Below are 26,646 nucleotides of genomic sequence, written 5' to 3'. Positions count from 1 at the left end.
TTTTCCAGACAAACCATCAGCCTCTTTAAATATTAATGTGTTTTAAGTTTGTTTTAAGGTATAGATGCTTGATGACATAGATAGGTTGGTTCCCAGATCACATTATTGGCACTGTGTTTTAAGTATCTAGACTGTGTTTTAATAGGTCATAGCACTGTATATCTTTTGTAGATTGAAACAAAGTAATAATATAGCCACAAATCACAAGGTTCAAGAGGTTCAAAGTTAACATATTTGTACTTGTTAAAGTCATTGAGATAACTGAACAAAACAAACTATCTGGGTTTTAAGAAAATCAGTGCACAATACGTCAACAAACTACCGCTAACAAAGTTTTTTTTCGAGAACATGTCATTTTAAGCTAGTTATCCAATCTTGCAAGGATTGTGTCATAGGCTTTTGATTCTAGCCTCTTTTTTTCATCCGCCGACAACTTGTTATATTTAGCAACCTCGGCTTTAACAAAACCTCTGTACTCGTTTCCTTCACTTAGGAGCATCTTCGTAATGTACTTACGCCGGAGATCATCAATCTCTTTGATCTGCTTGTATGAAATCTCACCCGCATCAGTGCACTCATTTGAGAATCCGCATTCCCAACCTTTTCCAGATACGCCCTTGTATGTTTCCATATGGCGCATCAGGAAGACGCCACAATCGATTACATTATTTTTTGTACGCCATGGCATTTCCAATCGTACCGGCTCAACCTTATCGATCACCCCGCCCGCCGGATGCCCATTTTTTTCCAAGTACACCGATAAAGCATCACGCTGCACGATAAACAGTTTAAATCAGCGCTTGTGTTTTAAGCTGAATGCATTAAAATGATCAACGTAATTAACAAAGAGATAAATTTAAAGTTCTGACTCAGTGTGTTTTAAGCTCTTAATACCGTTATTATGTATAGGCACAATACTGTAGTAAAGTAATAAAGTAATACACATGTAGAGGCACAATACAACGTAGAATTAAGTAACAGTGTGTTTTAATTGAATATTTATATGTTATTATGTTCTACACTGTGTTTTAAAGATTCACTAGTGCTGCTAACGTATCATTCATTTTATCAAGTGTGTTTTAGCACACTAAACTTATAATTATCATGAAGTGGGTTTTAACACATTAAGTAACAGTTTAAGTAACATTTTAATGTGTTTTAACACATTAAACTTATAATATCATCATTTAGAGTCATTTTATTATCACATGTGTTTTAACATCAAACCTTATTCATATATATTTTGTAAACATTTTTTTTGCAGTTTTTAATTTTTGTGTTTATAAAAAAATTGTAATCCAAATGACATGCATTTATATAACACAGGACTTTTGTATTTTATATATAGACGGGCGTACCAATTTTTCCGGCCTTTTTTTGTATTTCGCTTGCATTGAGACATCCTTAGCGCTGTTGTCCAAAACTTCTACCTTCATGTCCTTTAAATTAAAGCATACACAATAGAAATGAGCTTCGTGTAAGACTGGTACAAAGATGAGGGCATGTTCAGGTATCTTTTTGACATCAGCTGAAACTAAAACCGGTTCCATGTTGTCTCCGAACGTTTTTGCTCTTGATTTTGCATTTTTAATGTAGTCGTCTTCATTCTGCATTTCAAATTAATCGTGTTAAACAATATTACTAAAGTTGACAACTTAAATTGCAATTCCAATATGATCAGCCTTACCAACATATTGACTGAACAGAACAGGCGTGCGATGCTCCCCTTTAGCCTGAATTTTTCTTCGTAATTCAACAAATCCGCCCACGCGCTTATTACCAATATGTGCACCTCGATTCCCGGCAATAATGATTCGAGCGGAGATCTCATCACCGGCACTCCTTTCTTAGTTCTGAAGACAACATCCCTAATGTATACAAATGTGTTTTATTAAATGTTTTACAATTTATTCATCAGAATCAGTTTCAAACTGTTGTGAGTATATCGGTGCATTACTATTTTTTCGAATACAATATTAATGTGTTTTACCAAAACAGATGTGTTTTAACATACCACATTGAACCCCAGGCTGAAAACATGTATGAGCTGACGGAGAGCTCAGCGTTTTCAAGCTTTGCCTTAATCGACACTGCCCGCTTCACGTAAGGTGACCTTAGAGCATCAGTCAACTCTGTTTGTCTTTCCGGTCTTATTTTCGGCTTTCCAAGGTCCAGATCGTGTATTAGCCGCCCACGTCTAATTGTATATTCGTACTCTTCCTGTGTTTTCTGGGAGATTGGTGTGACGGCGAGTGCGGTCTTCTCCATTTCTTCAACCTGAGTCTTCTGTGCGGGCGGCTCAATTACTGCAAGCTGAGTCGTCTGCGTGGTTGTCTTGTCAACCGTCTTGCATACCTCTTCGGCCAATGAAGGTGTCCACTGCGACAACTGTGACATATCTAAATTCTCCTTATTTGCCTCTTTTTCCGGTGTTTTATCATCAGGAGTTTGTGGTTGTTCGGTTGTCGTACACGTTGATCCGACCTTTTTCAACTTATCTGTCCACAATTTGTGTACTTCTTTGATTTTTTCACTTTGGGGGTACAATTGGAAACCTTCTGTAAAAGTGTCGGTTATCCTTTTTACACATTCGTCGAATTGATTCAAGAAAATCTCCAACATTCCCGCATGTACCTGAATTACATCATACACACTTTATCATATTCTTATTTCTCCAATTATGCAACGTGTTTTTACCAGGTTATAATGTGTTTTCCCTATCAATATTTGTGGTTCTTTTTTAATTTTTTATGTTGTTTGTGTTTTACCTACCAGCAGTGTGTTTTATTAGCAAACAGAATATGTGTTTTAAATGATCAGGCTGTTAATACTTTAATGTGTTTTACCATTCGTAAAGTGGTTTACCAATCACATAAATGTGTGTTTTAACATTTAGCAGTGTGTTTTACTAATACCAAATATGGTTTAGCAGCAGTGTGTTTTAGCAATCACAAGGTGTATTAAATTAGCATTGGTGCTACTTCCAAACCCTGCACTATGTTTTTACCATTATTAAAAGTGTTTTACCTTTTTGGAAAATGTTATTTTCCAATCATTAGTTTGTTTTTTTATTATTAGTGTGTTTTTACCAAATAATTATTAAATCAGCATCAGTATTCTGTTTTTACCAAATAATTAGTGTGTTTTAATAATTCCAGTTTAAGTTTTTTGGTATTCTGAATGTGTTATTAGCAAACAGAATCTGTGTTTTAAATGATAAGGCTGTTAATACTTTAATGTGTTTTACCATTCGTAAAGTGGTTTACCAATAACATAAATGTGTGTTTTAACATTTAGCAGTGTGTTTTACTAATACCAAACATGGTTTTTAGGTAGTATGATTGTGTGGTTTAAGATGTTAAGTGTAAATAATTGAAAAATTAAAAGATTACCTCGTCGCTTTGTGTCGCTGGTGTCGATCCATATTGAGATGCCATAGATGAGCTAATTCCCGGCTGACTTTGTTGTGTTTGTCCCCACTCGCCGGTTTCTCGGTAGTATCTTTCTATATCGGATGTATCTATAATAGGCACTCGTTCCTGGCCAGCTTCTTCATTCATGCAATCTGCGAAATCGGTTTGGAAACCCGCATTAACCGGTATTTCTTCTACAACACGCGCATTTTCCGGACCACTTTCATTTAAAATTTTCTTCTTCCCAGCCTCTCCGGCTTTCGGCAGCTTCTTTTCAGTCTGTTTTTTTTTTCGGTGACGGTGAGACCGGAGGTTTACCATGTGCTTTACCGGCCGGCTTTACGAATGTTTTTTTCTTTTTTTCCGGAACACACTTGGTAATGTGTTTTTCAGCCTTCGGTTCATCTTTTTTCTTTGTTTTCACTACTTCTGCTTCGATGTCATCATCACTCTTTTTTGCAAATGGATACCTTTGTTCCGGTTGTAACTCGTACTCTTCCACTAAGATTTGATCTAATCTGACCGAGTCCAACTTTATGCTCACTGCCTCGATATCGTCATCATTGATATCTTCGATGAGATGCGCTGCTCTTTGTTCACCTTCTTTGTATATCTTCTGGTCACGTATCAACGCAGCCTGTAAAAAACCAAATAACGAAACTAACGTCAGATGTGTTTTAAAGGTTTGGTATACTCCAGGTTGTGTTACATCACCTATAATACTGTTTAACTATTCTTAGAATGTGTGTTGATGGTTTTTATATACATAATGGTCTTCAAAATAAGTTTTGAGTCTATCGGTGCATTTCTATTTTTTCGAATACAACATTAATGTGTTTTACCAAAACAGATGTGTTTTAAAGGTTTGGTATACTTCAGGTTGTGTTATATCACCTATAATACTGTTTAACTATTATTAGAATGTGTGTTGATGGTTTTTATATACATACTGTGTTTTACCAGAACAGATGTGTTTTTACCAAAACAGATGTGTTTTAAAGCACATTACTCTTTGTTTTATATTAGGAAATTACATATCTATTTAGAACATACCACTAGCAATGGCATTGGTCCAAGGAAGGGCTCCTTTGGTGTCCATGCTTCCACCGTTCGATCCAGACACCTGATCATGTACTCACACCAGTTAAAACTTTTGATATCCTTCCCTCGATGCAATGCTGGTAAAAACTTCATATTAATTGATGAATTCGTAGTTGTCTCTCCCAGAAGTGTGTTGTAGAACAACAAAAAGTTCAACACAAAGATCCGTCCGCTCGCTTGTTGCCCCTGCATGTATGTTTTGAACTGAACAGGCGTCAAGCGTGCAGGATCACTTTCGAATTGTGCTTTCCATTCTGCCACAACCTCGTGGAAATCAGCCCTTGCTCTCGCTACTTCCTTTATTTCTTCGTTCCCTCTCGGTACTCCGAACACATCGTGCACCAATTCCTCTGTTATTTGAATGTGGTGGCTACCGCAATTCAAGACCCGTGTTTTAGTGTCGTAATTATTTACCAACCACCAACTCAGAGTTGAGGGAATCGGACCCATTCGAAAGCTAAGTATTGACCCGAAACCTATGTTTCGGACAGCCCCCCGTTGATTTTCGTTCAAAGATTCCATTAACTCCCCCATGTGTTTAAGAGCCAATCGCATAGTTAGTTTCCCATCAGCAAGTGGTATGTAATTCTTTACCGGTTGTCGCTTCTTGTGTGTTTTAGAGTCTTTGATTGATGTAGCATATGCGGGTTGTTGTGTTTTTTCAACTACTTGTTGACCCGCACCTGACCTTGTTTTTTTCCAAGGTGGGTTGTCAAAATCATCATCAGAATCGTCTATTGTCGTACCTGACAAAACACCAATATACCAAGCCGGTCAGCAAGTCAGTCTTTTAAGTATCTGAAATTTAGTCCTTAATATTAACTTTACCGTGTGCTGCTTCTTTAATCGGCTTAACCGTTTGTACAGTCGCAGCTTTCTTTTCTTCCGGTATGATTCCAGCCTCTTTGTGCTTCCTCTTCGTACCGGTTTCGTTTCCCTTTTTGTTTGTGGCGGCTGATTTAAAGCCCATAAAATTTGTTAGTACTATGCTGTTGTGTTTTAACTCATTGAACATATGGTTTCACGTTCGTTCATTTAACTTACATATGGGAATTTCACTTTTTTCGTTTGGTTCCGACTACAATACGACATTTTTATCCATTACGTTCGGAAAGAGATGTGCAATGTCAGACAGAAGGGTACCGGCAGGCGGTTGTTGTGTGGACGATACTTTGCTGTCTATTGTTTCTTTATGTTTTTTAACACGCTCAACTGTTTGTAACAAAAATTAACACAACTTATCAGACAGGTGGCCATATAAGTTACCCACCCCCCCCCCACCTTTAACTGCCACAACTAACCGTACCCTGTAAAGGTGATCCTTCTTCTGTGTCCGATTCATCCAGTATTATTGGCTTGTCCGGTGGGTTTCCGGGTACCCTTGAAAGCCATTTTCCTTTTATTCTCTCACTTTTTCTCCGTTTGACTGAAAACACATCTTTATTATTTATAAAACACATTTCTACTGCCTTATCTAATAAATTAACCTTAAAACAAACATGTTCACCGTAAACTTATGACCAAAATGACCTTAAAACACATATGCTTTACACCCACATCTAATAAAAAACCCATTAACAAAAACAGTTTTTTGGACAACACATCATTACCCTAACAGTAAAACACAGCATGCTAATACATTACAATAAAACACATTTTGTTCTAAAAGTGTACATCAAACCTATTTTTAATACGAATAAAGCACTTACAGGCTGACAGTAAAACACATCGGCACTGTTCAAGTAAAAGGCTGACATTAAAACACATTTTCAGTACCCTAACCATTAACAAACACAGTTTATGGAGAACCCACCACACAACCTATCCATAAAACACATTATATTTACACCTATCCCATAACAGATGTATGTTCAAAAAAAGGTACATAAAACACATTTGTCCATTGAAACCATCTAACTACCTGTGTTTAAAACACGTCATCGGAAACACACCCATAAAACACATTTGGGGCAAACTCATTAACACAGAGAATTGGTCTATACATAGTGTAAAACCTATATAAACATTCCATATCACACATACCCAACAACAAAAAAATCAAAACAAAAAAAAAACACAGTCATCCCAAACAATCGTAAATCATACTCACCTTTTTTTACTCTAAAACACATACCTGAGGTTCTCGCTACTACAACTTTGCTCCCGGATAGTCTGTTTTCACTTTCACCCACTTTGATTTTGCTGGATTCCATCTTGTTTAAATCCTCTTTTTTTTTTTTAATTTCTTACCTGCAAACATAAAACACTTCAATGTAGAGAACTATCGAACCCTAATCGCCTTCTAAAACACAGCAACCAATGTCCAATTGATCTTACGTATATAAAAGATTGAAAATCTCTTATCTTCATCCATGATTCTCGGTATTTTTGGTATGAATATTTTCTGACTTCTTCGAGGGTTTAGAGAGAGAAAGTGAGAGAGAGGGAAATTCGCGTGTATTAAGGAGATGTGATGTGTTGACGGTTATACTTGATTGTTTTAAAACACTGTTAAGACGATTTTGCCCCTCATCATTTAAAACATTCTATTAAATTTTATTGAATATTACAATCTTGCCATTGATTTGATCTCAACCATTAAACACACCAATCCAATGGACAAGATCGCTTCCTAGGCTTTCTAGGAAAAACACACTTTCCGTGCGAACCCTACTCTATGTATATATATATATATATATATATATATATATATATATATATATATATATATATATATATATATATATATATATATATATATATAGGGTAGGGATCCTAAGAGAAGTCCACCCTATATGAGAAACTTGAGAAGCATTCTGGACCACACATTTTTCTAAGCCTTTCGTAATATACACATATGTATAGTTTAAAATTGACTATATACATATGTGTATAACTCAATATACATATATGTATATAGTCAATTTTAAACTATACATATGTGTATATTACGAAAGGCTTAGAAAAATGTGTGGTCCAGAATGCTTCTCAAGTTTCTCAACTAGCCTATCACTTTTCACATGATCCTTTCCTATATATATATATGTATGTATGGTGGAGTTATTGTAAAAAAGACTAAAAGTGTGAGAAAGGTAAGAAAGAATCTCAACCATTAGATTAAAATTAATTGAAAAGGGTAGGATTGTAAATGCATTAACAAATTTAAATATGGTAATCCTTGATTTAAGGATTTGGAGAGAGAAAATCCTAGATTTAAGGACTTATAACCGTCCATAAATATAACACCATTCAGAGTATGTTCATACATGGTGTTTTAAATGTAACACCATTCAGAAAATATAACACCATTCAGCACAAAAATAACACCATTCAGCAGTAAATAAAAAAACACCATTCAGTACAAGAATATAACACCATTCAGCAGAAACACCATTCAGTACAAGAATATAACACCATTCAGCAGTAAAATAAAAAAAACACCATTCAGTACAAAAATAACACCATTCAGTACAAAAATAACACCATTTATTAAAAAATAACACCATTAAGTACAAGAATAACACCATTCAGTACAAAGAATATAACACCATTCAGTACAAAATAACACAATTCGATACAAAAAATAACACCATTCAGTACAAAAAAACACCATTCACATACACACGGGTAAACATATGTTGTAAATGGAACCCATACATCGTGTCGTCGTGGAATTGAAAGACAACCCCATCCCACGTTAAATCGCCGGGACATAAAACGCATTAACAACTCACCTATATCTTCTGATCCGAAACAAACCGAGCAAAAACGAGATTCCTTGCACAGCGGCAGAGGTGGTGGTGATGTTATACGTTGGCTGGATTCGGTGGCAGTGGGGTTGTGGTGGCCGGATCAGGTGGTGGCAATCTCTGATGGTGATGTCGGTAAGCAGCGACGGGTGATGTCGGGTTCCGAAACAAACCGAGCAAAAAGATGGAGGCAGAGGTGGTGGTGGTGTTATACGTTGGCTGGATTCGGTGGCAGTGGGGTTGTGGTGGCCGGATCCGGTGGTGGCAATCTCCGATGAAAAACGAAAAGTGGAATTTGTGGAGAGAGAGAGAGATATATTGTAGGGATTTTTGATTGACAGTTTCTATTTTTGAATGTGTATAAAGACTTTATTGCCCCTAGAATTTACAATTCAGTCCAAAAAATAAACCAAATTTTATAATTTGGTCCCTATTAATCTCAACCATTAGATCAAAGATCTAATGGTGTAGATTCTTTCTTACTCTTCTCACAGTTTTAGTCTTTTTTACAGGATCCTTTACCTATATATATATATATATATATATATGAATCTTAGCACACACATACATACAAGTTATTTTTTCGATTAAATTGCTGTACTAAAAACGCATCAGAAAAATTAATTTTCCAGAAATTGGCTCATTTCGAAGACAGTAATTCGTAGACAATTCAGACAGTTCACAGTGACAGACAGTTTTATGTGTCCATTGCGTTTTAGAAATAAGAGAGTTTTATGTGGTTTCTGGCTATTGCGTTTTAGAAAAAAAACACATTTTTAAGTGTTTTTAGTCATTGCGTTTTAGGTAAAACACATTTTTTAAGTGTTTTCAGTCCATTGCGTTTTAGAATGAGTCATTTTTAAGTGTTTTCTGGCCATTGCGTTTTACATATAAGACATTTCTTTGTGTTTTTGGTGCATTGCGTTTTAGGTAAAACACTTTTTTATGTGTTTTCAGTCCATTGCGTTTTAGAAAACAGACATTTTAAGTGTATTCTGGCCATTGCGTTTTACAAATAAGTTATTTCTTTGTGTTTTTGGTGCATTGCGTTTTAGGTAAAACACTTTTTTATGTGTTTTCTGGCCATTGCGTTTTACAAATAAGACATTTCTATGTGTTTTCTGGCCATTGCGTTTTACAAATAAGTCATTTCTTTGTGTTTTTGGTGCATTGCGTTTTAGAAAAATGTCATTTTTTAGGTTTTTTTTCATTGCGTTTTACGTGGTTTTTCTATTGCGTTTTACGCAACTGGGTTTAAATTTTTTTTTTAAAAATATAGCAATAGTATACTCGTTTTAAAGATAAAAAAACGCTCGTTTTTTTGGTGCAATTTTTATAAAAAAATAATGTCGTATGAAAAAGTTATTAACGTTTAAAAAATGGGAGGGAATTGGAGGAGAGAGAAACTATTGGCTTGGATTGACTAGAATGCCCTTGAACAAACTCACGCGCCTATTTTCTTCCTTTCAATTTCCCTGATTTAATCTTAGCCCTTGATTAACTTAATGGATGGTCAAGATCACTTTCTATCCTTCCTAGCCAAATAAATTTCCTATTGTATCTCCACCCTTAATTATAAAACAATAAAAGAAAAAAAGTAGACTCAGTATTATCAAACTAACCTAACTTTTTTTAGACTACTTAATTGTTCGACCATTGAACGGATATTGAGTCTGGATTTCTGAACACTATGCCTCATAATAAGTAGGGATGAGCATATGCCATCGAATATCGATCCGATACCGATCCCGTACCGATCCTGATCGGTATCCACTTTTTGGCGTTTTCGGTATCGGTACGGTACGGTATCAGTATTATACATTATACCGATACCAACCCTCAAAATACGGTATAATACCGATACCGTACCGTACCGATACCTAACCAACATGTTTCGGTATCGGTACCTAGTTTGGGTGAAATTCGGGATCGGTATTAGACGATATCGGTATCGGATACTGATATGCTCATCCCTAATAATAAGAGTTCATTCTGTTTACTAGAAGTCAATCAGTTTAAAAATTTTAACTTCTACCAAACCAAAGATTTTACTAAAATATTGGTTGGAGCCCATACAATAAAGAATGGGACTCTCCAAAAATAGGCGTATGCCATTTTAGAGCAACGAGCACACGGTATTCTTTAGTAAAAGGCGAAAGAATAGTTCGCTTTGTGCTCATTGCATGGCTGCGTATCTTTTTGACTTCCACCTGTTTCTTTTATATAACACTCTTCCTACCTCTGTGTTTCTACTACCCAACCGATGTGGGATCAAAAAACATGTTACATTGTGTTTTGTAAATGGGAAAGACAACCAAGGACAACTGAATAAGAATTGTGTTTTGTATATTTAGTTCTTTTTCCAATGGTGTCAAACTGACTCACGTATGCCACATTAGAAAAAAGAATATATATATATATAAAAAGTTTATCCTAGACAACTTCGTCATCCGTCTTATAATTTCATTTTATAACCATAAAATACGGACTTTTTAAATTCGAAATACATGACCAACAAAAACTTAGTTAATAATTAAGATGTACGTTGTTATAGTATTTCGACATAGTCGACTAACTAGATTAAAATGTTCAACATTCAAAAGAGTTTACAAAACAACATGTTTTAAACTAGATTAGACTAGCGCGGAAGCATTCAAAACTTGTGTTCGGTTCTTGATTCCCTTGCTTGATCAACATCCACAACAAACGAGCATCACCTATGGTCAAAACCACAATAATTGTTAGTTTTGTCATCTTAATATTAAGTAAAAACGAGTTTTATTGCTTAAATAATGAAAAACAAACAAATTAACTGCCAAACTGTGAGCCACGGTTCAGGACTGTGGCCCACGGTTCGCCCAGCTCAAAACAGAACTGCCAGACTGTGAGCCACGATTCAAGACTGTGGCCCACGGTTCGCCCAGCTCAAAACAGAATTGCCAGACTGTGAGCCACGGTTCAGGACTGTGGCCCACGGTTCGCCCAGCTCAGCCTTCTTATATTTTTTTTTTTCGCTTAATTCCCCATAGCTTTTTATTTACATATCCGTTTTAGCCGATTCTTATTCCTATATGTCCGTATTAAAATTACGGATCTAACCATATAAATTTCACTTAACGAAACCCGGATTATGAACGAATGGCCCACAAAATCCTTGTTTCGATTATTCGACCCATTAACTATGTGTGCAATTTGTTCTCCAATTTATTCTTTGGCATTCTGATCTTATTTACCCATTCCTCGGGCTAGAAATTCTTGGCATATCCGTACCATTACATTGCTTTACGCTCGTATTCGAATTTCGTGCTTGTTTTCTATAGATTCAAGCATTGCCACTTTATGCAATTCTTACAACTAGTTTCTGCCATTTGACCCGATAACACGGATTCATAACCTTAACTTAGTATAACCATTCATTGCTAAAATTGCTATCTAGCTCTAGCGCAATATGAGACTTTCAAATCTTTACGCGCAAGAATCAATAAAGACATAGTTTTGACCCGTTTGGTTGACGAGTGAAAATCCTCACTTTAATGTCAAGCCAAACTATTTCTAACCAATATTTTGACTCGTTCTCTATTATACACCGAACGATTCTAACCGTTCATTTCAACCCGTATGGTTTATTCCCACCATACTTTAACCATTTACTTTGACCCATTTGGTTTGCCGAGTGAACTTCGTCACTTCCACGGCTTACCAAACATACTCTAATCATTAAATTTGATCCGTTTGATCTATCGAGTGAACTTCGTCTCTTCAATGACACATCAAACGCGCATATCACACCACGATACTATTAACAAGCTATAACTAAACATTTTTGCATAACGTAACGAAACTAATAGTTACGTACCTTCAAAGCACTTCCTTCAAGCGCGTATCACCACCGGCTTGTCCGCTTGACGTCCCGGTTTCCTTGCCTATAGAGTTCAATCACAATTTATTTAGAACTCATTTCTTAACATATATCGCATAGTTTGCCGAAACTTTACAAATATGCGTTTTAGCTCTAATTTCAGTTTTAAGCCTTCTTTGAGGCATTTTTACAAACACCTTAAAGGCACAAATTTCTCACAATTCATTATCAAGTTCATAACTTGTTATATAGCCAAGATTAACGTCATTCGGACAATTTCATATCAATTTTAACATCAACCAACTAGAAATTACTTCATAAAAATCAGATTACACTAGAACAACAACCAAAATCCTAGTGTTTGTCAAGTTCCCACAAAACCCACTAATCACCTTCATTGGTGTTTATGGAATTCACAAGAATTAAGCATGATTTCAACATATAATTGTCTAGGGTTCACTCCTAGACACAATATTATTCCTATATCATTCATATATCATTCATGCAACAACAAATTTCGAGTTCTCTAATTTCATCCAGAAATTCAAGTAGAGATTTCTTATAAAATTCACATACCTTATGATCCCCTTACAGTGGAGATCACCAATCTAAGCTCGAATTTCGTTTTGGAACTGATTTGCCTTCTTGATTTGATCAATTTTGTAAGCTAGGGTTTGGGTTTTTTAGAGCTCTTTTGGCTCCTGTGATCTACACGACCAGAACACACACTTTAGTGTGTGTTTTGGTGTTTTGTTTTTTAATAAATAAAACCCATTTTAACTTTTGTTCAACATTAGCCCTTTTACTTATTCAAGTTTTGTAAAGGGTATTTTAACCATGTTTATTCTATTATGTCAAGACACTAACTAACTAGGTTATTTATTCCTAGTTATTTTATCTTGACGATTACCGATGTTTAGTTTAAAATATAATATTTATATTTTCGGGGTGTTACTAGTCTACCCCCCCTTAAAGAGGTTTCATCATCGAAACCTTTATCACGTAATTCAATGGGTTAAATTTAATGAACCTGATTTTGGCGATTAACTTTGGGCTTTGCTCACGTTCACTAATCTTACTAGGGAATTATAGTAACGTCTTTTTGGTTTCTAAGCGTATGCGCCTTTTACGTGTAAGGCCTCATGGGCCGTTACCTTCGGCTCTTATCCTTTATCTTTATTGATTGCTCGTCTTGGCGGTTAGACTTATTAGTCACCGGTTACCTTATACCCCATTGCCCGGGTATATCCACTTTGCCTTCTTAAGTCTTACAAACTTCTATTATCACCAATTCATAGTTCACGCTATAACGTGATTATATTCCATATTACTTTTCTTAACCGTGATCGTTTCACGTCATGTTTAAGTTTATATAAAATTTTTCATTACCGAAACTCTTCATTTTTGTCAACCAGACCCTTCATGATCTCTTCATTTAATTAACTTAGCGAAACCCATCGCTTCTATACTAACCTTACCTCCCATTATTATTTTACACTGGGGGTCTGTTTGGTATGGGGTAATGGAATGGACGAAGGAATGGAATGGACGAGGTAATGGAATGTACGAGGGAATGCAATGGTCATTACCATTCCATGTCTTGTTTGGTTACCATGTGTGAATGGAATGAGTTATTATTGTGTATTGTTCGGTAGGCAAGAAAAATGGAGTAATAAAATCAGCGGTGAGTGGTGGTGGTCGGTGGTTATAGGTGGCGATGGTGGGTGTCGGCGGCGGCGATGGGTGGTGGTGGTGGCGGCGAGTGGCGGTGCGACGGCGGCGACAAGTGGTGGTGGTGCCAAGGTGGTCGTTGGTGGTGGGTGGCAGCAGACGTGGCGGTTAGTGGCGGCGGCGGCTGGTGGTGGCGGTGGTGGTGGTGGTGGTGGGTGGCAGCAGAGGTGGCGGTTGGTGGCAGCGGCGGCTGGTGGTGGCGTCGACGATGGTGGTGGTGGGCGGCGGCGGCCAGTGTCGTTAGCGGTTGGTCGCAGCTATGGGTGATAACGGTGGCGAGTGGGTGGCGGCGGTGGCTGTCGGGGTGAGGTGGTGGCGGGTGGCGGCGATAGCGTCGGTGGTGGGTGGTGGTGGCGGTGGGTTGTGGCGAAGGTGGTGGGTTGTGGTGTTGTTGATGAATGGTGCAAGAGGGGATGGAATGGAAAAAAAACATGGGGGGTGGAAGGAATGATTTTGAGGGAATGGAATGCATTTTGGAATGGGTGATTCCATTCCATTGACCAACCAACACCCTTTCCTTCATTCCCTCGTAACCATCCATTCCATTCCACCTCTCATTCCTGCATACCAAACACTACCTGGGAGTTATAACCAGTTTCCTTGCTTTACATTATTGACTCGTAGGCTCTCTTTTACTTAGCCTCATAGGCTATTTCCTTAGATTTCCACCTTTTTAAGGTGAGACTCAAACAGTTTGTTTCTTTCTATTTGTGACCCAAGGGTCTTTCTGGTCTCGTAGACCTTAACATTACTTATAATTCCTGAAGGTTGTGATGATCCCGTAGATTCATCTTTTACTCATCTCGTTCTAAAATATACTTTCGGTGTCAATGCACCCTTTTTAAGTTTAGAAATCATTCGTTTAAGTTCTTGAATTCTATGGACCTTGACCGTAGTCTAAGGCTACATTTGTTTTCTTCCGAATTGTCCTTCCAACTCTATGAGTTCTAACGTCGTTTACACGTCGGTTTGTCCTACGTTTACCATTACTCGGTTCTTACCTATACTTCCTTACGACCCGTTACCCGGGTTCTTTATCTTAATGTTTTTAACATTCTTATTTCACTAATTTGCGTTTTCCTTACTATTTCAAGCGTTATTCCTTTCGCGCATCTCCTCAGTCATGAGGAATACTGTATTGGCGCAAACTATGGTTGACATCACTCCATTGTAACAATAACAGAAATCAATTCATCTCATTTTATTATTCCATGTCGTTGTATGGAATTTGCCCACATCGTTTATCAATATAAACGATGTTCCTAAATGTTTTATTTGGTTCGGCCAAGTCTATCACCTTGTCTTTGCCATTTACTACTATTACAAATTCCGGGTTCGGGTGTAATTACACTCCTTCCCAACACAACACAACATTTATTCACTTCATTAAGTTCCCGGGTTCGAGTGTACATCCACTCCTTCCCATTGCAATATTTATCGAGATTACTTTTACCTTGGTTTCACATACTCGTCATTATTTATTTATTTATTTATATATATATATATATATACTTATATATATATACATAATTCATTCATCTCACTAATCATATATGCTCATATGCAACTATCGTTCATTATGTGAATTATTGTATTCTACTTATCTTATCGTAATTTATAACGTATACCTGTTTGATATTCTCCCTGATGTACTACGTTGTCTCAAGTCATCGCTTGATTTGAGTTCTTTGCTAGCATGTTCTTTGTCATGCTTCCGAACCTTCCTTCATTTAGATTATTTATCTCCCGTCATCTTCAGATGCGGTTATCATATCATTCGAACATTTCTAAATTATTATTAATCTTGCTATTCAATGTTGACCGTCTTATTATACGAGGCATTTAAATATACTTATTTCATAAGTACTTATTTTATAGTCAATCTATGGTTAGGGTTTATACTACCTAATCATCTTTTATCAACACTAGACATCTCGAATCCATAATGTTTATGTCACTATTAAACATTTCATTTTATAACATATGCATCATTCGCTTTGGTTTAGCCAAGTTTACCACTTGCTTAAACCATTCATGTTTAGTGCACTTTCCGGGTTTGTATGTGTTAACACGCTCCTCCCGTGCATATCAAATCAATTTCCTTTTTCTAATATTCAAATAAAATTTACTAAATGACTAATTCTTACCGGATGTTTGATCAAGCTTGAACCGAACACACTTTGTTGACAACCTTGAGCTCTGATTACCAACTTGTAACACTCGTCTTATAATTTCATTTTATAACCATAAAATACGGACTTTTTAAATTCGAAATACATGACCAACAAAAACTTAGTTAATAACTAAGATGTACGTCATTATAGTATTTCGACATAGTCAACTAACTAGATTAAAATGTTCAACATTCAAAAGAGTTTACAAAACAACATGTTTTAAACTAGATTAGATTAGCGCGGAAGCATTCAAAACTTGTGTTCGGTTCTTGATTCCCTTGCTTGATCAACATCCACAACAAACGAGCATCACCTATGGTCAAAACCACAATAATCGTTAGTTTTGTCATCTTATTATTAAGTAAAAATGAGTTTTATTGCTTAAATAATGAAAAACAAACAAATTAACTGCCAAACTGTGAGCCACGGTTCAGGACTGTGGCCCACGGTTCGCCCAGCTCAAAACAGAACTGCCAGACTGTGAGCCACGATTCAGGACTGTGGCCCACGGTTCGCCCAGCTCAAAACAGAATTGCCAGACTGTGAGCCACGGTTCAGGACTGTGGCCCACGGTTCGCCCAGCTCAGCCTTCTTATATTTTTTTCCGCTTAATTCCCCATAACTTTTTATTTACATATCCGTTTTAGCCGATTCTTATTCCTATATGTCCGTATTAAAATTACGGATCTAACCATATAAATTTCACTTAACGAAACCCGGATTATGAACGAATGGCCCACAAAATCCTTGTTTCGATTATTCGACCCATTAACTATGTGTGCAATTTGTTCTCCAATTTATTCTTTGGCATTCTGATCTTATTTACCCATTCCTCGGGCTAGAAATTCTTGGCGTATCCGTACCATTACATTGCTTTACGCTCGTATTCGAATTTCGTGCTTGTTTTCTATAGATTCAAGCATTGCCACTTTATGCAATTCTTACAACTAGTTTCTGCCATTTGACCCGATAACACGGATTCATAACCTTAACTTAGTATAACCATTCATTGCTAAAATTGCTATCTAGCTCTAGCGCAATATGAGACTTTCAAATCTTTACGCGCAAGAATCAATAAAGACATAGTTTTGACCCGTTTGGTTGACGAGTGAAAATCCTCACTTTAATGTCAAGCCAAACTATTTCTAACCAATATTTTGACTCGTTCTCTATTATACACCGAACGATTCTAACCGTTCATTTCAACCCGTATGGTTTATTCCCACCATACTTTAACCATTTACTTTGACCCATTTGGTTTGCCGAGTGAACTTCGTCACTTCCACGGCTTACCAAACATACTCTAATCATTAAATTTGATCCGTTTGATCTATCGAGTGAACTTCGTCACTTCAATGACACATCAAACGCGCATATCACACAACGATACTATTAACAAGCTATAACTAAACATTTTTGCATAACGTAACGAAACTAATAGTTACGTACCTTCAAAGCACTCCCTTCAAGCGCGTATCACCACCGGCTTGTCCGCTTGACGTCCCGGTTTCCTTGCCTATAGAGTTCAATCACAATTTATTTAGAACTCATTTCTTAACATATATCGCATAGTTTGCCGAAACTTTACAAATATGCGTTTTAGCTCTAATTTCAGTTTTAAGCCTTCTTTGAGGCATTTTTACAAACACCTTAAAGGCACAAATTTCTCACAATTCATTATCAAGTTCATAACTTGTTATATAGCCAAGATTAACGTCATTCGGACAATTTCATATCAATTTTAACATCAACCAACTAGAAATTACTTCATAAAAATCAGATTACACTAGAACAACAACCAAAATCTTAGTGTTTGTCAAGTTCCCACAAAACCCACTAATCACCTTCATTGGTGTTTATGGAATTCACAAGAATTAAGCATGATTTCAACATATAATTGTCTAGGGTTCACTCCTAGACACAATATTATTCCTATATCATTCATATATCATTCATGCAACAACAAATTTCGAGTTCTCTAATTTCATCCAGAAATTCAAGTAGAGATTTCTTATAAAATTCACATACCTTATGATCCCCTTACAGTGGAGATCACCAATCTAAGCTCGAATTTCGTTTTGGAACTGATTTGCCTTCTTGATTTGATCAATTTTGTAAGCTAGGGTTTGGGTTTTTTAGAGCTCTTTTGGCTCCTTTGATCTACACGACCAGAACACACACTTTAGTGTGTGTTTTGGTGTTTTGTTTTTTAATAAATAAAACCCATTTTAACTTTTGTTCAACATTAGCCCTTTTACTTATTCAAGTTTTGTAAAGGGTATTTTAACCATGTTTATTCTATTATGTCAAGACACTAACTAACTAGGTTATTTATTCCTAGTTATTTTATCTTGACGATTACCGATGTTTAGTTTAAAAAATAATATTTATATTTTCGGGGTGTTACAAATGGCATCTCCAGTGATTGATCTTAAGAGAAGAATGTACAATCAATTGACAAGAAAATGATCCTAAACAATGGTCAAAATAACTTTAGAATAACATGATCATGAGCTTACTTGAAAAGCTGTCAGATCCTTTTGATGTTATTTTCAAAACATCCTTTAACTATTTTTTAAGGTGTTTTTCTCAAATAAAACCGGATATATTACTTCATTTTTTTAATAATATATTTTGAACTTTTACTCATTTTTGATAGTAAAAGTTTCGTCACCGGTCAGGATGTAATTTCCTTATTTTTTTTTGTGAAATTATTATCCCTAAATCTGATCAAAAGGAAATGGTACACATGTCAAGGTCATGTTAAGCTCAAGTTGGTTTGTCACCGATCAAAAATTGATTGCAAATTGATTTTGAACTACTGAGATACTCATGTTCTAATTCAAATAATTAGACACAAATTGAGTAGCCTTAGTAGAAAAGTCTTCATCATCTGGGATGCTGAACCACTGTCAGGAATAATAAACATGTGGCAAAGCCTTGAACAAAGATTTCTGAGATAACTGTTGGCAATTTAAACTTAAGAATTTACATCCAAAATGTAAATTGTTGAGTATAGCATTTCTGCAGAATAACAGATGTTGAACATGAGATTGTGTTTACACAAAATCAATACCCACATCTAAACAAGCAGATGCTAAAATTATTTGTCAAAAGTCAAAACACTGCTGCACAAACAGTTGTTATACTAATGACCTTCACTATTGCTTTCTACCACTGTTGTACCTTAAATGCTGTTGTGCCTCAACATCTGCTCTTTAAAGTCTGTCCACTGTTGAAAGTCAACCTCTGCTCCTTGAAAATCTTGAAAAACACTGATGTTCAAAATCATTGTTCTATCCACTAATAGTAAAAATCATCCACTGCCTCATTTTGTTACCGTTGTAACTACTGATGGTTGATCCATCAGTGGATGTCAAAACAACTGTCCTCCATTATTTACTCTTTCATCAGGTGTTGACACGTGGTCAGCTTTTTAGTCGTCGGATCGTTATAACCGCTGCCACATCAGCATTCACTTTTTCCCTAAAATAAAACCCTGATTAAACCCAAACAGGGGCTCACACTGTCGAATTGAATTCCAAAAATTCTCTTCTCAAAGCAGTTTCCCGCTCTTCTTCACAAAAATTTTCTTCGATCTTCTTCATCAAAAATGACGAAATCAAAATCGAAGTCAAAATCAAAACCATCTTCTTCCTCCACTCCAACAGACGCCACTCAAATGGCCTCTGAAACCACAGAAATTCGTTACAAAGCCCCTCACAACTATGTAGGTATACTCACAAAACCCACAACCGACAACACCTTTGACACCATCATTGGCATCCTATCTGCATCAAAGTATAAAACTTTGATAACAGCAGACGCTCCCATCTATCTAAAAACCCACAGAGAGTTCTGGAACAATGCCACCCTTGAAAAACAAGGAGACACTGTCACAGCCATCAACTCCTCGATACAGGGTAAAAAGATTCAAATCTCTCCACAATCTATTTCTGAAGTTTTCAAACTCAATGACCTGAAAGGTAAAACCTTTTTTTCAAAAACTGAGTTGAAAAAGGATTTCATAAATAGGGGCTATGCAGAGCAACCAAAAAGGGATACCTTACAAAAAGGCTATTTCCCTTCTGCACCCAGATTTTTGTTTCACACTCTATTGATGTGTGTTTCTAATAAAACAACGTCTTTTAATGAAATACCATCGAAAATTCAATGCCTGGGGTATGCAATTTTAAACAATGAAAATTTTAATTATTCCCAGGAAATATTTGATGATTTGGTAAAAAACGTTGATAATAAAGCATTTTTGCTCTTTCCAAGATTTTTAAGCTACTATTTTGAACAAAAATTTGTAAAGGAAGATGCAGAATTGCCCAAACAAGGTGCTTCTTTTAAAATAAACTGTTTAACACCTGAAACATTCTCTAGAATGTTGGCACCAATAAAAACAAAAGCAGAGGTGCCTGAGCAGAATTTAGCAGATGAAACTACTCCTCAGGTATCGGCTGCTGAGCCCACTGCTCCAGGTGATCAAAGCAGCACACCCACTGTTTTGAAACCCACACCTGCCACCACAAAAAGAACCAAAAAGAAAACATCCAGAAAGCCCACCAAACCCAAACCAAAGGCACCTCTGGTAGATGAGATCCCAGAGTCAATGCCAGTGACAGCACAAAAGTCACCAATAACCACTGCTGCTACTTTCTCACAGCAGATGGAAGAAAGATCTCAACCCTTGCCTCAAACTCCTCCTGCATCCTCACAAAAGGATCAGGTTGTAAACACAGGGACCCCACAATATGAAGCTCTGGACCCACTCGGATCTATCTTCCACAGTCCTAATCCCAAGGACATGTCTCTTTCAACCCCTTCACTCTCACCCTCTATATTACCACAATCCATGATACCCTTGTTGCATACAGTTGGTATTACTCAAACAAAAACTAGTTCCTCTTAAACACCTATCACTGAGAGTATACTCCCACAAGTGACTAGGTCTGATGTTTATATCTCTGTTATCCCAGCAACAACTGAGGAGGTTACACTGCAGGAATTACAAGTAATTCCTGTCAGTAGTTCAAGTGGAGCAGCCACTACAAATGTTGAACCCACTGGTTTGCATTTGGACAATGGTTACATTCATAACACTCCCTTGAAGGCAATTTCTTCAATAGCACCACTGAGAACCACCAGTGAGTTTGTTTTAACTACTGGCAACATCAAAAGGTTATCAAGTGCTGAAGAAAGAAGTCCCCAGTACCAAGAACAAGGGGCATCAATGGCTGATTTTTGGGACTCTGTTCCTAAGTCATACATTGGTAAAACCACTGCTGGTGGGGATTCAGATGATTCTGTTAATTCGGGTGATGATACAAAATATCAGGAATTGACGGGTAGGGTTGAAAACCTGGAAACCTCAGTTGCTGAAATAAAGGATATGGTGCAGCAGCTGTTAAAAGCTCAGAAAGCCCAATCCACTGCTCCTCCTGCTCAAGCACCTGCTCAACAGGCACCTGCTGCAAATGAGTTATGGACCATGTTCCAACCACTGCTGGAAAGACAAAAGCAGTTGGCTGATCAGCAGCATGCTGTACATGTACAAAAGCTGACAAACATGGTGGAGTCAAGATTTAAAGATACTCAGGAAGATATTAAAGCTATCAAGGCTCACATTCAAAGTGCCTCTGGAAAAGTTCCCTCCACTGTTCTCTTCATGAATGAACCCTTCCCAGATAATGCCAAAAAGGGGGAGAAGATCAAGTGGAAGAAAAAGGGAATTGATGATGGTATATACAATGAGCCAGAAAATAGCCAAACCAAAGCCACGGTATCAACACACACCACATCACCACACACCACCACAACTACTGCTCCACCATCATCTGTGATCACATCACCAACAACAAACTCACCACCAAAAACAGCCATCTCATCATCACCTCCTGCCAAAAAGCAGAAGACAGCAGATGTTATAACATCTGCTGTAATGACAACAGTGGTTGAAACACCAGTTGTTCCAACTACTGTTAGTCAGTCACTCATCACCACTCAAACCACTGCCATCACAACCCCTACTTAAAAGCAGAAGACATCTGCTGATACATCAGTAGTTGTAATGACAACCGCGATTGAAACACCAGTTGTTTCACCAGCTGTTAATCAACCATCCACCACTGCTCTCACCTTTCCTACATCACAACCAAAGCTCTTCACTAGAAAAAGAAAGCCAATCTCTGCCGATGAGAACATACATGATCCTAATGCTGCAAAATATCCACTAGAACTAGAAGCTATCAAAAATGAGATGAGGCAATGTAACACCCTTAAAATTTCTACTTGAATTTAGCTATAATTCAAGAGATTGATATAAGAGATGGCCTATTTTAAAACATAGGTTCCAAAAATAAAGTTTTAAAGTAGCGAACATTAGTCAACTACCGACTAATGTTTACATTCATAGGTTGTTTTGCAAACTAGTTTACAACATAACATTTTTTTTTCTTGCAGAGTTAATTTACGCGGAAGTTTCAAAAATTTGTGTTCGGTTCTTCAAAAGCTAGCTTGACCGTTATCCGCAATCTTTGGATACCTAAAAACTGAAATGTTTACATTAAACATTAGTATTAGAATACTTAGAAGTAATACATATTCGAAACTACGTCTAAAACGGATTCGAATTAACAATGAAATACCAAAATTTATCATAAGTTCTAAAGCTCTACCGTAACTTACGGTCGATACCGTAAGTTATGGTAGCTTCTGGGAATTTCTGGTTCCACCGTAACACAGGGGAAACCCACCGTAACCTTTTGGTTTCTACCGTAAATTATGGTATATACCATAATTTATGGCAGACGCTGGAATGTTATGTTTGGTTTGATTTGTTTGTTTACTTGAATCAATTTCTCGGATTTCAATCCTACAAATCAACATGTTTAACCCTCGTATTCTAAGATGTCATTTGTCAATAATAACAAGAGACCGAGTAACCATACTACAATGTATTACCATGCCTTATTTGGTTATTCGACCCGTTTGGCTCATCTAAGGAATTCTCCATTTTGATGACTACCAACGAGGTCTAACCAGATTCTTGGCCTATTATTCGACATAGCGAATATCATCGCTTTAATCCAACTCAACTTTTAATACACAATCCAACTACATATATGCTAAATATCAAAATTTACCCAAATGTAACGAATCAAGTTACATACCTACATAATTTGTCGACATTGCTTTCTAATCATAATTACCCATTCCCGGGCTTGTCGACCTTAGCGTAACCCTTCTAATCCTTGGTTTTTGCTTTTATAACTCAATTTAACGAGTGACGTTCGAGTCACTCCAAACATTACCATTTCGACCATTATTTTAACACATTCTTCATATAGTGAATTACATCACTTTACTTACATCCCATTATGAGTAATTAAGTGGTATTATCAATAAACATATTTAACCAACTATTTATTTTGACCCGCTTGGTTTGTCGAGTGAATTCCATCACTTCTTAGACTTACCAAACGCAACTATTTTCGCTATAACAACATTAGACATATTTACGACTAGGCTTATCTACGTAAATGTAACGAGACGACAAGTCGCGTACCTTTAGAGCACACCCTTCAAACGCGTATCCGCTCCGGCTTGTCCGCTTGACGATCCGGAATCTTTGCCTAAAGAGTTCAATTCACAATCAACTTAGAACTCTTTTCATAATCATTAACGCATAATTCTCTATAATAATCAAATCTGCGTTTTCATCTGATTTTTAACATTTTAATCCCCACTTAGGCATTTTAACAAACACCTAGCGGGTCAGATTTTTACATCATCAAAACCAAGTTCATGACTTGTAATAATCATCTAAATCAACTTCAGTTAGTCACATTTACACATGTTTTAACTTCCAAATTTCAGAAAGTACCTCATAGAACTCAGATTACACTAGAACAAGAATCATGATCTTAGTGTTTACCAAGTTTCTACAACTTATTAATCACCTACAATGGTGATTATGAACCCTACAAGTATCATGCAAGATTTTGACAAGAAATTATCTAGGGTTTATCCCTAAACATCATACTTTTTTCTGAAATCACTTTCTATGATCAAATTATACTAGAATAATCATTCTAAACCCTAGTGTTCATCATTATCTTGTAAAACCCATAACCCACCTTTAATGTGTTCATGGAATTTCCTGAATTTGGACATGATTTCACATGTAGTTGTCTAGGTTTTACTTCTAGACACCATCTCATCACTAAGCTAACCAAATCACAAACATGCATCATCAAATTTCAGATTTCCCAATTTCATGAGAATTTCAAACAGAGAATTAACACCAAATTTTACATACCTTGTAACCCCCTTGTGATGAGGATCACTAATCTATGTTCGGATTTTGATTTGGACTGAGTTTGATCCTTCAATTTAGAGATTTTATGCTGAACTAGGGTTTTGAAGAACTTGGTCGCCCCTTGCTCTTGTCTGGTCGATCTCACACACGTATGTGTGTTTGAGATTTCTATTTTTCATGTTTTATTAAACTAAATTTTTGTTTAATCACTTTTGGTCCCTCTAATTTCCTTCAGTTCCCTTTTTGTCCTTTAACTACTCACTAGTCATTATCTAACTAGGTTAGTGTCACCCCTAGTTAGTTTATTTTACTAATTTATTTACAAATAAATTGTAAATTTTATGAACTTATATTTTCGGGATGTTACAGGCAATTCAATACTAAGGAAGATCCTTCAAAAAGAAGATTCCCCTCACTTATAGACTTTATGGCACTAGAGGATATGGATGATTATCTCAAGCTCAAGGCAAGAAAAACTAAGATAAGAGCTAAAGTTGAAAGTGAAGGTCTAAGTGATGAGGCCATTGCTGAAAAACTGGAATTCTTCCTCTCAAAAGTAAAGCAGATGGAAGAGTTTGCACAAGAACTGAACAAAGAAAAGGTGATCAACGAAATAAGTTAAGAAAAGAATATCCAGCCTATATCATGAAAGAGAAATTCTATCCTGCTGAAGAAAAACAGTTTGAAGAATGGCCAATAGTTGCTCTAAAGCATGAGGCTGACAGGATTGACAGAATCAAGAATGATCCTAAAAAGAAGAAGAACGCTCCAAATTGGAGCAAATACAAAAAGCTCATTGCTGACCTCACTACTGAGTATAAAAGAAAGAAAAAGGAGCTGGTGGATGCAAAAATGGACAATGCCTAAGCCATATCAAAATGGTCAAAGCAGCAGACTGATGAAGCCTATGAAAGGTTGAAGAAAAGGAAGATAACTGTTTCAGGCACTTCAAAGAAGCATGAACAAATGATGAAGCTTGAACAGCAGATAGAAAACCTCAGAACACTGTTCAAATCAGCAGACAATCCTATTCTTGTGTCAAACCAAGAAGAAGGTAAACAGCTGTCTGAAGAAGAGGTAAAGAAAAGGGAAGCTGAGTACTTCAAAGAAGTCATCATGAAAATGGGTCTAAAAGAAGAGAGCTCAACAAAGCTTCAGAACCTTTTTAAGAAGGTATTATCCAAGCCTGCATCACCAAACACTTCAACAGACATGACAAACATTGAGAGGCAAGAGCAAATTGAAAAAGAAACTGCAGAAGACATAGCTGTAGCAAACAATGTCATTGAACTAGCCTTCAAAAGAATGTCTGAAAGTCTGCAAGTGTTCACAAGGCCAACATCTTCAAGCTCATCAGAGAATAAATCTCTCCCAAGAAACCCATTAGGATTAAAAGTACTAAAGTGGACGTCTGATCAAAAGACCCACATATTGACCTTGGTCAGATCCAATGGTGAAGTGAAGTACATATCAAGGAAGGAAGCACTAGGCCTTAGTGTTGAAGATTTGCAGGATCTCCTTGAACTTACACTGTGTAGGGATGAAGATGACCTGAGTTCCAAGGAATTTGAAGCTGAATTTAAAAAACAAGCCAAGGAACTTCTGATGAGAAATAAAAATCCAGAATAATGAAGTGTTTTGGCATTATCTGTTCCAGGGGAGATTGTTGGGATTGAACCCTACCAGAGGAACAGATAATGAAAGCCAAAACCGGATCACAACAATGGATTCACAATAAGCAGCTGTTTACTATAAGCTTTCCCATTGACTGTGGCTCCAACATCTGATACACTCCAAAGTACTGCCTTTATCAACATCTGCTGACCTACAACTGTTGTTCTATTCAAGGACTGATGAAGACTAAAACCCCTGCTGTTCAATCTGCTGCCTTGAGTCAAGCACTGCTGATCATGACAAGTACTGCTGGGTTCACAGCAGTAGAATGATGCAGCAGCAGTTTTATTCATCTTATGTAATGTAATGCAATATCAGTAGTTAGCAAAGCAGTAGTTGTATAGATCAGTAGATAGAGTTTGTTAGGTTGTTAGATGTCACTTTCATGGTAACGTCAGCTGAGATGCTTCAGTGGTTTGGATTGTCTATAAATGTAACAGTACTCTGTACTGTTACATTTGATTGTTTTGAGTGAGTTCTTCTCCTCAATTCAATCCTTTCATCTTGTACAACCAACCTTGGGGTATCAGGCTGAGGGGGAGTTTAGTTATGTAAGCAGGCTTGTAATCTTTTGATTTTCATTGTAATCATTCGACTTAATGAGAAAGCATGTGTTTAT

The 26,646-nt window shown here is 36.7% G+C and overlaps 2 long non-coding RNA genes and 1 other non-coding gene across 3 annotated transcripts; all 3 read right to left on the bottom strand.

Annotated features, from left to right (window-relative positions):
• Positions 1-10,330: 10,330 nt before the first annotated feature.
• Positions 10,331-10,452, bottom strand: LOC118489769. Its single transcript, XR_004887784.1, has one exon. It is a non-coding gene; the product is annotated as a U5 spliceosomal RNA (small nuclear RNA).
• Positions 10,453-10,771: 319 nt separating this feature from the next.
• Positions 10,772-12,839, bottom strand: LOC110902467. The gene is made up of 3 exons (XR_002571137.1): positions 12,699-12,839; positions 12,120-12,186; positions 10,772-10,980 (listed from the first exon to the last, which is right to left on the bottom strand). It is a non-coding gene; the product is annotated as an uncharacterized LOC110902467 (long non-coding RNA).
• Positions 12,840-16,117: 3,278 nt separating this feature from the next.
• On the bottom strand, positions 16,118-18,187 carry LOC110902475. Its single transcript, XR_002571141.2, has 3 exons — positions 18,056-18,187; positions 17,477-17,543; positions 16,118-16,340 (listed from the first exon to the last, which is right to left on the bottom strand). It is a non-coding gene; the product is annotated as an uncharacterized LOC110902475 (long non-coding RNA).
• Between the last annotated feature and the right edge of the window lie 8,459 nt (positions 18,188-26,646).

This window comes from Helianthus annuus, chromosome 2, assembly GCF_002127325.2.
Source record: "Helianthus annuus cultivar XRQ/B chromosome 2, HanXRQr2.0-SUNRISE, whole genome shotgun sequence".
Taxonomy (NCBI): domain Eukaryota; kingdom Viridiplantae; phylum Streptophyta; class Magnoliopsida; order Asterales; family Asteraceae; genus Helianthus; species Helianthus annuus.
The sequence above is the reverse complement of the archived record's forward strand: the minus strand, read 5'-3'. Positions and strand labels throughout refer to the sequence as shown.